Source organism: Lissotriton vulgaris, chromosome 5 (assembly GCF_964263255.1).
Source record: "Lissotriton vulgaris chromosome 5, aLisVul1.2, whole genome shotgun sequence".
NCBI classification, from domain to species: domain Eukaryota; kingdom Metazoa; phylum Chordata; class Amphibia; order Caudata; family Salamandridae; genus Lissotriton; species Lissotriton vulgaris.
The window spans coordinates 641407358-641420533 of record NC_141693.1 but is presented as its reverse complement, the minus strand read 5'-3'; positions in this window follow the sequence as shown (position 1 = coordinate 641420533).

The window sequence follows — 13176 nt, the reverse complement described above, 5'->3', positions numbered from 1 at the left end:
TAGCTGATGGGTGACACTGTTATGAGCCAATGTGCTCCTCCCATCAAGTGTTGTGAGCTCATTTTGCAAAGGAGGGGCTGTTTTGGAGCGTGAGGGGAGAAAGAGAGACTGCAGCAGCAGAATACGTCACTGCAGCCGTGCTGTGAATGGCTGATAGTGTTATAGCAACGCGTGGATAGGTTTTCATCATTGTGTGTGTCACGGCAGCTGCTCTGCTCTGTGTTTAAGAAGACAAGCATGCAGCATTAAAAAGGTTGATTTGTGTGATGAGATGAAACTCATGGTTGATTGACTCTTGCAGGAAGACAGAGGATTCTGAGATTTGTTGACTTTTGCATCGAGTTTAGATGTTGAAGTGTAATTGAATAGAGGAGTCCAAGCCTTTTCTTTAGTTGACCTTCCATTGAAAGTACGCAAAATAACCTTATTAAATTGTTTTCATTGGTGCGTTTAGCCAGCCCACTTTCTCTGCCTTTTAAATTAAAATCAAGCATTCAAGCTAGAGAGAAGTTCTGTTGATTAGGGCAGGAAGATCTGTTAAATAGTGTAAAATAGTGTAAAATCCAACATCACCTGACTTTGTTGAATAATTAATAACGCGTATTGGTTTAACAGATGCTGTGAGGCCAATAAAGTGAACATATTTTTCTTATTGTGACTAATTTAATAGAGGTGAATATTTAAAAACAAAACATGGATAATTATTATCTAAAGAAAGAGAAATTCTTTTTCTGGTATCAGAAAATGAAAAATGTATTTGATGAAAAGGTTGTTGCTACATGTGAGAGCAAATTAATGAATAAACAGGCGAATAATGAAGTAACTAGTAGGCATAATGAAGATACAGATGCTAAAGATGCAGTTTTAAAGGACATATATTCTGAAGAATACCACCTCCCCCAAAAGAAATAGTTTTTAATGAAAATTCGATTCCCAAATCAGAAAATCTAAATAATAAACCTGTCAGAGTAGAATTTATTGATCAGTGTAGAAATGATGTTGTAAATAAAAAATAGGACAGAAATTCAAGCAGATCCCCAGAACAGATTAATGTAACGCCAAGAGTCCCAGTTCAGAATAGTAGAGTCCCAGCCCCGACCCCTTCTCAAGGTGTCACAACAGAAAGGTATGATGAGATGCCTAGTACTTCTGGAATTAATATTCCTGATCATGTACATTCTACAAATGATTTAATTGAACAGGTAACCAGAAACTTGGAAGCACTGACAGTGCCTGTGACAATTGGACCTGTTCTCCCAGTGGGTCAAAAAGATTAAACTAGTTCCACAGCTTTAACGGGCCCATAAAATTTTAGAATTCAAAATTTTGTTGAAGAACTTTATTCTAATGTATCTGAAAGTCAGCTAGTAATGATTCCAACTCAGCAAGAGAGAGTGATGACTACAGCTTCAGCTAATGAAGATTCTGATGTTGACCTGATTGACCTGACACAGCCTGATGAGTGCAAATTACTGTATGTTGCAAAATTAAAGGTTGTTTTAGAAAAATTAATCAATGGTACAATCAGTACAGTCAAATTAAAAACATATCAGGATGATGAGGACATTGAAACCTTGAACAATACAGGTAAAATTGCCCATATAAAAGATTTAATTTGGACTTTGAGAAAATGGGGTAATCTGAATAAATGGAAAACAAAATGGACGAAGAAAAAGGAACAGGAAAAAGCGAATTTAGCTTTTGTAAGGAAGTGTAAAAATTTGCCCAGAAATATCATTGAGAATGAATCATGGTGTCCACAGATGCCAAATTAGATAAATGAGCTGAATCAACAGCTACAAATACAGCAACAGGTATTGATTCAGCAGAATGAGATACCTCCACTGCCATTTCCAAATTATGTTAATGAGCAGAAATACAATACAGATACAGGATGCAGTGGAGACCAGGAAAACAGACCAGATCCAGTTAAAATTGCAATCAAGCAGGGAATAGAATTTCCTAATGTTCCACAGTACAAAATGAAACCAGAAACAATTGAAAGAGTTATTCCTGTTATTGAAAAATTCATTAAACAGGGTGTTCAAAAAGAGATTGAGAACAGTCCTAGTAACTCACCAATTATGGGTATTAGAAAGCCAGATGAAACGTACAGAATAGTACAGGACCTGAGAAAGGTTAAAGAGATAGTTATCCCTTGTTGTCCTATTGTGCCCAACCCAGCAGAGATCCTTTGTCAGATACCACATGATGCTGAGTGGTATTCGGTCCCAATGCACCCAGAGAGCCAACCAATTTTTGCTTTCAGGTTCCAAGAGAGAATTTTAGCATGGTGTTGCTTTCCTCAAGAGTTCACTGAGAGTCCTTCTATTTTTAATGAATTGCTGAAAAAGACCTTAGAAGATTTAGAATTACTTGGTAAATCAACATTGGTCCAGTGTATAGATAATTTGCTTGTAGCAGCAAAAACAAGAGACAACTGTGTAACAGATACCATAACCCTTTTGAATCATTTGACAGAAGAGGGTCACAAAGTGTCACCTGCGAAATTGCAGTTTTGTAAAAAAGAGGTAAATACCTTGGACATAGAATTGCAAAAGGAACCAGACAGGTAACTACTGAGAGAATTAAAATGATTCAGGCAATGGAACCCCCAAAGTCACAAAAACAGGTAAGAATGTTCCTGGGCATGGTTGGTTATTGTTGTCAATGGATTAGTGGTTTCTCAGTAATTGCGAAACCATTGAAAAGATTGGCAAAAGCAGATGTAAAAGACCCAATTGTCCTGACAGAAATTGACCTTGAAGCCTTTGAGCAAAAGAGTTTGTGTGACTCTATAGAATCACCTGTAAGAAATGCTATTTTGATTAAGAGGTTGATAGATGGAATTGAGCTTCTTGACCAATTAGCAGTGATAAAATGTGCCGTAAATGGAGAGAAAAATGATTATGTCTCAAAAGGCAATGCGTACCCAGGTATCATTGCTAAGTTTTGTGCTTGGGAGAGGGTTGCAATCAATCGGGAAAAATTTAATGAACATGTTTCAAGCATTCTCATATTAATCTTTATAATTCAGACATGGCAAGAATTAAAACAATTACAAGGTAAGGCAGATGATGAGGAGAAAATTGGATGGCTGAGACAGGGCTGTAAACAAAGAGAAGGTGATAAGATTTGGGTTTACAAAGATGACAGATTGGTCATGCCAAACAGCATCATTTCAGATATGGCTCGAATGTATCATGGGGAGTGTCATATAGATCGAGATGACATAATGAAAATGTTCAGAAAGACATGGTACATCCGAAGTTCAGATTAGTTGCGGAGTCACTTTGTCAAAGATGTCTGACATGCCAGAAATACAATACAGGTCTAAAGACAATTGAGAGTTTGGGAACCATAGGCCGGGAGGGTGGTCCATTTACAAGTATTCAAATAGATTTCATTGAAATGCCCCAACATAACAAACTGAGATATGTCCTAGTCTTCATTTGTTTTTTTTCAAAATGGGTAGAAGTTTTTCCAACAAGAAAAAATGATACAATTACTGTGGGAACAGATGTGATTTCCAAAGAAAAGGAGCAGGCTCATGATCTATTGCCAGGAGACTGGGTCAGAACAAAGGTTCTTCGGAGGAGAAACTGTTTAGTACCCAGGTGGCAAAAAGCAAGACAGGTGATACTAGTCACAACAAATGCTGTTAAATGTAAGGGTCTGAAGAGGTGAGTGCATGCAAGTCATACCATTCGCGTACCACCTCCTGATAACCCTGATGAGGATAGTGATGGCACAACAACTGATTCAGACTCAGAAGAAGAACCTGAAGATCCAGATTCTGAAGATCGACAGGAAAGTTGACATCTGGAAGATTCTGATGCGGATCAAGCATCAAATGAAAAAGATCTAGAAATTGTCATTGTTGATTCAGAAAATGATGAAGATGTTCTAGAAAAAAGAACTGAAAAAGAAACTGTGTCAGAAGAGATTCAAGATCAGGAGAGTATTGAAAAGCAGATTGGAAGCTCTGAAAGCAGGAACGGAAATTCTGGAACTGGGAAGTTAGAAGTAATTCCAGAAGAGGAGGACAAATTGCCAAGTACCAGCTACAGAGATGTTGTTCCTAACGGAGTGAAGCTGCCGAGTAAAGAAGTTCCTACAGTATTGAAATCTCTGAAACTGACTCGGATGAAAGTGATGAAGAGTCTGAAATAAGAAAATTCAGAAAAAGGGCTTGGAAAGCTGAATGCAATGAAATCGAGCCTAAGAAGAAACTCTTAAGAAAAGGTGATGTCTGGCCAAAAGAAGACTTGAAGTTCAAGTTGGTGAAAAAATCAAAAGAACAGATTAATGAGATATCTAGTCAGAAGAGTGAATTAAATAAAAAAGGAACAAGTTGGAAAGAAAATTAAAGTAATTAGCAGAAAGAGCAAAAGACCGTTGAAGCCAAATCAGAAGTACAAGTCTCCAGAGTGGGCCTACATAATTATCCCACCAGTAGTTGAGGTCAGTAGTAGCAGTCAGGAAGACTTGGAAGAAAATAGTGACAAAAATTAGGCTTAGTTTTCTTTAAGTTGAGGTTTTTTTTTGGCATAAGGCTGAAGAAATTTTGTTAGGTGACACAAGATGGAAGAAAATGTGTTAGCTGGAAACACATTTATGTAAGACGCAAGGTCGGAGAAAACATGTTTTAGAATTTAAAAAAAAAAAAAAAGAGGGGGTATATACTATGTACTAATTTCTCTAAATTTAATTTTTTTTGTTTTGTTTTATAATACTCAGATTGATATTTATTTTGTTGGTGCAAGTCAAAATGTAGATACATATAAATTCATTGGGGGTTGGCTATTCAAAGGTGGAAAGGATCCAACTTAGCTGAATAAAGAAAGGGAAAAGGAAATAGAATTAGAAGAATTTTGTAGGACTCAATATGAGAGTTGCAGAAATATAGATGAAATTAGAGTTTAAATACTAATCCTGAGTAAGCCTGAAACATGGTCAATGGATAAAATTTGTGAAATTTGTGGGTGGTCCTTGGTGATTTTTAAAATCACCAGATGAGGGAGTTGATGAAGCGGGTTAAAGAACAATATTTTGTTCAGGCTTTTGAAGTCAGACTTCCATAATGTTTAATAAAACTAATATGTTTGCTGCATGTTATTAAATCAACCTAGAATAAACTGTGCAACATGAACACATGGGATTAACATTATGCTTATTTGTGCAAAATGCTAAATAAATAATACAATAATTATTGTCTATTGTCCTTGTCGTATACTAACTGCTGCTGCCAAAAATATTAGCATGTGCTTTTAAATGTGCTTTTGTCTTGTCTTTTCTGTGACAAATGCAGTTCCAGATCGGATTGGTATATCAAAGGTAATATATGCTGCTTAAATGTGCTTCTGCTAGGTAACATAATTAATGGGTTAACATTTAGTAAAGGGGGTGGCTAACAGAACAAATGTCAATTCTTTAATTAATTGATGTTTTATGTTTGTTTAAATAATAGTTTTCCAAAAGAAGCATAGAGTTGGCTGTAGAAAAATAAAGCATTTTCTAAAAAAGTGACTCAAGAAAAAGTGGCGCAGAAAATTGACGCTTTCTGAAAAGAGGCCTCAAGAGAAAACTTATTTTGAAAAAGATGAGAAGCCTATAAACTTTTATTGTGAAAAGTTTTTAAAAGAACTGCCAAAGGCGACCCTGTGGAGAGGTTTGCTATTGTGCCACGGGAAGCTCAGAACGGACAGGCTCAAGGCCAGGATGTGAGTCGCGGCATTTTTGTGCACTACATGAACATCTTTGCTACAAAATGTAGCAGCCTAAGGAAGTGCCGCCAGGACTCTGTGCATGAACAATGGGTTAGTGAAAAAGCCCGGACCTGAGAGGGAAGATGTAATAATTTCTCGTGGCATGAGGTGGCTCAGCCAATGGGGAGCCAGAATCCAGCTGTTGGAATGTGAAAATAGTTAGTTTAGCCTTAGTTTTAGGGTATAAGAATTGGCTCAAGGAGCAGACTTTTTCCTATGCTTCTTGATTCCAGAGGGTCCTGTTCTGCTGATCGACGGACGCACGTAAGGAAAGGAGACTTTAAAGATTTTGTTTCCAGGTGATGAGGGTAGAGACAGGGAATTAGTTAGGGTTTGGAAATGCTCTTTTACACTTATTTCTGTTAATGAATACTATTGCTTGAATCAAGCTCTCTTTATAAATGCTGAATACACTTTTCTTAATGACATTTTCTAATACTTGTTTAATAAAGTTCCAAAGCCTAAGTTTTCATGAATATGTTTGAATAAACTTACTAAATGGCAAGCTGGTCTTGTTTATTGTAGATAGTTTAAACAACATATTAGATTCATTCGCCTCATGATTCAGCTGCTCTGTTATTTTTATGGGCCTGGTATTGTTTGGTAATTTTGGTGGTAGATGGTGACATCATTTATGCAGAATTTTGGTAGGAGCGTTGGATCAATGGCATAACGGAGCTAGTGGAATTGGTGTCTGGGAAGGATTGAGCTCCATGTTTGGGTTGATTGAGCAGGGATGTTAAACTAGAGGAAATAGGGAGCAAACTTTATGATGAAATGTGGGAGTTGGAAGGATCTAAGAAGAAGAACCCCTAGTTAATGACAAATGTGTTGTAATAAAATGATGTGATTAATGTGATTATTTGAAAATCATGAAGGGGGATGTTAATGTTGTTTTTCAAAACGTGTCCAAAAATAGTGAAAAAACTGCACTTGGCCTAACTTGTGACAGCTTTGCCTCTGTTGTCCATCTTGGATGCAATGGTCTGGTACACCATGTGACCATTTCTACATTTATACTCTGAATAAGAAATAATCGTATCCTTTTTGTAAAATACTGAGACTTTCCCAGCTGCAGGGGATGGGAATGTACCATTCCAAGGACAAATCAGCAGTCCCAGTGAAGCAAATGGCCTGATTAGGGTCACCAGGGTGACTCACGGCCACCTCTCAGCCTTCCATATCAAATTAAGAGTCGGTCACACAGTAGAGAATACAAACCAATATCTATTTATTCAGGTACACTCAGAGTGGAGCCCAGTCTCCTAGGAATGCTGCAGAGTGACTGCCATCAGCAAGCATAAAGTAACATTATGTAAATTTCAGAACCAACAAAGGCATGCCCACAATGGAATTTTCCAAGTATATGCAGTACAACAGTGAATAAAATAATCTTTATTTGGATATAAAAAGAACACCACAATGATTCTGACAACAATACACATTATCGACAAATAAACGAACCAATAAAACAGCAATAGTTAAATGAAAAGCTTCCAAATAGCGTTATGCGGGTTTCTTATTACATATGGATGATTAAAAAGCACAATCAGCGTAGCTTTAATACCAAAAATTACATTTCAGTTCTGAGGCCGGGCACACACTATCTATTAGTCAAGGTTTTTCTGCCTGTGCCCTCCACCAGACAAATGGGAGAAGGCTTCTATCTAAAGGAAAAAATATGCGCTAATAAAACAGTGTATTTATTAGTGAGGTGAATACCGGCCTCTGGGAAATTAAACCTAACTGAGGCCTCTTCTCAGAAATGACAAAGAATAAGTTCCGATTATAACCCAAAATGGCGCAGAAATAGAAAACGGTGACGCAAATGCTAACATACATAGAATAATGCGGAAGCATGATTTTCTATTCTAACACCAGATTGGATAACATATAATGTAATAAAATCATGTTTCATGTGAACACTGAAACTCAATGTTGTAGAATTATGAGAGAATCTCCAAATATATTTTGAAGTAAATCTTCCTTTCTACTTACATCTCATTGGTTTAAAGTCTGTGAACCATGTACCAATGTGATGAGCATATAAAACTTGTTTAAAATATCAGCACAGGTGCACCACACAATAGTTGGAAAATCTCAGTGATCAAATATAGAGTTTGTATACTAAACTATGACTTTTTTTCTCCATTTCTTTCTGTTCTTCTTTTTTCCATCTTTTCTTCTTTGATCTTATGGACCCAGTTCCCCTTTGGATTACTATGTTCTTAAACCATTTGAAATGGCAAATTGCTTTCTTACATGTAGATATGAATAAAATTGTGAAAGAAATTCTATCTAAATAGAGAAAAAATATTTCTGATCATATACAAAAAAGATGTTCTGTCGCCTTTCCCTCTTGGGTGTTCTCATCACCTTAATTATTCGAAATTGTGTCAAAAAGACTATTTGCATAGAAAAAATATCTTTGAGATTGTAAAAAAGTCGGTCTGTCTTTTTCTCGTTGGTGTTTTCTTTTCGTTATATATATAGGACTATTAAGATAGCCCTTTAGCTAAAATCATTGATTTTAAATGTATGTCCAGTATGTGATATGTTATATTTATTGTTGGTCTTTGTCTATTGATGTTTATCATCAATCTTTTCTTTTTGTTTAAATTAACAGCCCTGAAGAAGTCCTCTAGTAGAATGAACCGCGTCGGCTGTATCACGTTGAATTTTGATGTTTGTGACTACGTTTTTAAAGCAATAAGAAAATTGGAATGAATGAAAAAATCTGGAACAATATTTGTGTTATATACAAATTCTATATTTGATCACTGAGTTTTTGCAACTATTGTGTGGTGCACCTGTGCTGATGTTTTAAACTGTTATTATCCTATGAGGACATTGCCCTGTGCTGGTGGGTGTGTATCAGTGTGCACACATACCCCAAGAAATATAGGGGTGTCAGAATTGGAAAGGGATAGCAGTTTAGGTGCTGTATTTTTTGAAAAAGGGTTCCACTGTTGTATCTTTCGCTCATATAAAACTTGTTGTCTAAAGTCATATGAAAGAGCGTGATTTCTCCAAGTTAGGGGGAATCTCTTTTCCCAACCTTTGAAGGTAAATTAATGCTGGTTTGTTGGAACCCTTGAGCTTCTTAACTACTAATAGTTGCTGTGTCTGTTATTAATGCTGCTACTTGATGGCCCAGCTTATGTGTTTTAGTAACTGACTTACTTTGAGTAAATCTTTAAATTTTAGACCTTGCCTGTTCTGTATTCAGAAATACTTTTTTCTCTAAGGCCTGAAATTTAAGAAATTATATACAAAAGAGATGGGTCAACAGGGAGCAGCAAAGTCTGATAGGGCTACAACTATCCTGGTCCGGATGTTGGTGCACATTGCGGAGTAAATCTGATACAGGTCTGCACACTGACACTAGCCACACATTACTGCAACCCTTAAGTCTCCAAGTATGTGTGATATGTAATCTGCGTATAGTGGTAGTAGCTACCATATGTCCTTCGGCCAAGAGTCAAAATGTGTGCAAATGTTGTTCTTGTGGAGGATATAGTGGTTTTTCAACAACATTGTGATCCATCTTCAGGTTGTCTTTATGCAATAGAAGTGACAACCTTTGTGCTGCTTACCCAAGGGATTACATATTGAAGATGTTTTGGTGCCGTGGGGGAAAAAGACTCAAGATATCAGAAATGGAAACTAAACTTGAGCTCTTATTTCCCCATTGTTCATCTGAGCATTTTCTATCAATAAAGAGATGGTGCTGAATCGTCTGGCTGGACACTACTGGCAAACGGTTAACCTCATTTACCGCGCATGCAAGACAACGCATGCCATTACAAAGCGGACATTACACCAACCGCATTGTTCCATGGCATACCATTACAACGCAAGTTGGAACAATTATTTGCTTTAGGGGCAGAAGGTGTTGGATTTAAAATCCAGCACCTTCCCTACTGTTGCACAGACTGGAGTTGGAATAGTAAATTATACTATTCCAACATCCAGAGACCCCCTACAGCAAGTCGTTGTTCCGAATTGCGTTGTAAAGGTATGCGATGTAACAAGCGTTGTAATGGCATATGTTGTAAACGCATGTAGACTAACGTGCCATATTCCTGGCAAGCATATATCCTGATCCTGATGGACTCTCCTCAGATTAGCAAGAAATCTGATTTTAAGGATTTTTTTTAATGTTGGCAGGATTTTGCTTCTTGCCATTTACAATAAAGGTAAGACACACACTCCCCTAATATCTCATCTCAAATTCAAGGCAATGCTGTGATGAGTTTGTGAGATTGTAGAAAAGAGCACTGTGTATTACTTTTTCGTCAAAAGTAGGATCAGTGTAAGTTTAGCGACACCCTTGCACATCACAGAAGAGTAATATTACCATATACCCTGTGCGCCTTAATCCTATTGATGTAGAATGAAGCATTAAACATATTTCTGGAGTCTATTCACTGAAGAAATACTCAGTCACATAAGTGTGTTCTGTAATATCTTAATTATGATTTCAAAATTTTTTGTTGCTCTAGTTCACACTTACATTTGTGAATTTCAAGTTATACTGCCTTTTCTGAAATTTCATGTACACATCTATTTATACATTAATGCTTGCATTTTTTTATTCTTGATTTCAAAGTATTTTATAAAATTTTCAGGAGGCAAAAAGAAGAACACAAGTACAGTGGAAAAAGGAATAAAAATAAAGAGGCGCAGTGTAATGCACCGGAGTGGTGGGTTACAGCGAGTTGGGTGAGGGAAAAGACTGTGCGGTCGTTACAACAGTAATACCAGTGCATCACTAACATTCAAATACATAGCAGATGTATACATAATTAGGTCAGCAATTAGGTATAAATGTACATAGCAGTCGATCTAGGTCCGTATGTTCCAAGCAGTTTAGTTGTGAACAGATCATTTTGTTATTCTATTGACCATTATACCTATACCACTCTTGAGGAGCAAGTATACATCTACTGAATTTTTGCATGACGTTTAGATGTAGAGAGGTTATTCAAATCATTGGGTTGACTTCCACAGTGTAGGAGAAATGTCATCAAAAGTTGAGGAAGGTTGGTTGGCTATAGTGTTATTACACATATTAGTCTTAAGCTTTGATTAAGGGGCCTGCAGATTAAAGGAGATGGCTAAGATTAGTGCAGTGTAGAACTGGGGAAATTGCATACACTTCTTGTGTAATCATGGGGGGTTGAAGTTGAAAGAGGAGGCGTCAAGTGAATCCCACATTGGTCTGGAAAGGGGAGCGCCATGGGGAGAGCGAGAGTGCAATATTATCTGCTCCTTTCGGAAAGGTAAGCCATTCTTGCCACATGCAAAACGAGACAGCGTTGAAGTTGTTCCAGTTGTTTAGTATCAACGTACAGGCTAGTGTAAGTATAAGATCCAGTAAGTAACAATAATTCTCATATTTTATTTCAGGGTCTAGGGAGCCTAGAATTGTGTACGAAAATACTCTATTGGGAACAAACTTAAGGATGCATTTAATACAATCAAAGACCTAATCCCAGTAGGTTTGCAGGATGGCGCAATAAAATACCATGTGGGCTAAAATCCCTTCATGAAGACCACAGTTCCAGCAATTAGGGTTTTGGGTAAGATCAATCTTATTGAGTCTAGCGGGGTTCCAGTATCCTCTAATATTAATCATATATTTTGTTTGGGAGAGAACTTGGATAACTTTATTTTTGATTGGGAATTTGTTTATAATTCCCCTGTCTGCATAAATATTACTTGAGTTCAGTTCCATTTCCCATTCTGATACGTTTTGGTAAAGGTTCTTGCTCGGCTTTGGCAGAAGGAGTTTGTATGTTTTGGATGCCATGTGGCCCACTGATAAGAGGGCTAGCAAGGATGGTAGCAAAGGATTCGCGATTGAGAATGTGCCTTTAATGATCTGTACTTTAAATTTTAGTAACTTGTAGAAGTCTAGGTTGTCTAGATTGAATTGTGTATGTAGGTTCGGGGAAAGGCTGTTATGTATTTCCTTCACAGATGTCATTGATAATATTGATGCCCTTATCTGATCAGTTTGGGCAGAAAATTGAGTGGCAATCAATTTTGAGTTTAGGGTTGTGCCATAGAGAGACCAGATTAGAGTTCTGTATTTTAACCTGAGAAAGGAGGTCTAAGCATAAGAACTCATTATTCGTTTTCTGTATGATGTATTTGGAGTGTGGGAGTATGGAGGAGTGCATTGTTAAAAGGGCCCTAAGGGGACTAATATTTATGAGCTATTTTTCCACTGCTACCCAAGGCGGTAGATATTCCAGATTATCTAAAAGCCAATTTGCTCCTTGCTAACAGTGGTAAGATGTTTGGTAGTTCTTAAAGATGGGTAGGGTAAATCCCCCTTTGTCTTTGGCAAATCTGAGTTTTTTTAGGGAGATTCTTGGTTTCTTGCGCTGCCAGAAAAAGTCTTTGAAGATATTAGTTACCTTTTTGAAAAAGTCTTCAGAGAGAGTCATGGGTAGCAAGCTGATGAGGTAGTTGACCGCGGGTGTGAACATAATTTTCAGGGTGTCTACTCTACCCCACCACGATAGAAATTTAGGGACAACTCTTCAAGTAGGGTATTGATATTATCAAGTAAGTATTTTTCACTGGTTTGGAAGGTGGTAATTAAATTGTTAGGGAATTCTAGTCCTAAATACTTAATGCCTCCCCAAATTAGAGGTCCTTAATATCTCTTTATTACGTAGATTATTAAGAAGTGTAACTTCAGACTTTTCTTTGTTAAGGGAATAACCAGAGATTTCAGAGACCTTCTAGATTTATGGCATTGAGGCCTGTATAGCGGAGGGAGCTTTTTCAGATTTTATCAGACTATCATCCACATAGGCGGCAATTTTGATTGTGATGCTTCCAAAGGTATTCTCTGTGATGTCTTGGTCCTCCTTGAGGTGTTGAAGGAAAGGTTCTAGTGCTAGGAGGAATAGTGAAGGTAAGAGGGGGCTACCTTGCCTGGTACCTTGTTTTAGATCGAGTGAGGACTTAATAATGCCTCCAGTTCTGACCCTAGTGTTTGGTTTGTGGAAAAGGGCCATAATCATCCATATGAAGTTATTGCCCAGGTTGAACCTTTCTAAAACCAAGCGCAGATAATTCCAATCAACCTTATCAAATGCTTTCTCTGCAGCTAGGATTATCGCAACTGTAGAGGATTTTACTAATTTGGCTATTTCTATGGCATGACAAAGTAATCTAGTGTTGTCACTTGAAATGCTATGTTTTAAAATGCCTACTTGGGAGAAGCGAATGAGTTTGAAAATATACCTTTGTATGCGTGAGGATAATATTGAGGCACAGATTTTGCAGTCTAAATTCATCAGTGAAATTGGTCTGTAGTTCTTTGGAGAGAGGGGGGTCTTCGCCCTCTGTAGGAAGGTGGCTACCTGACTATTGTTCCCCCAGATTT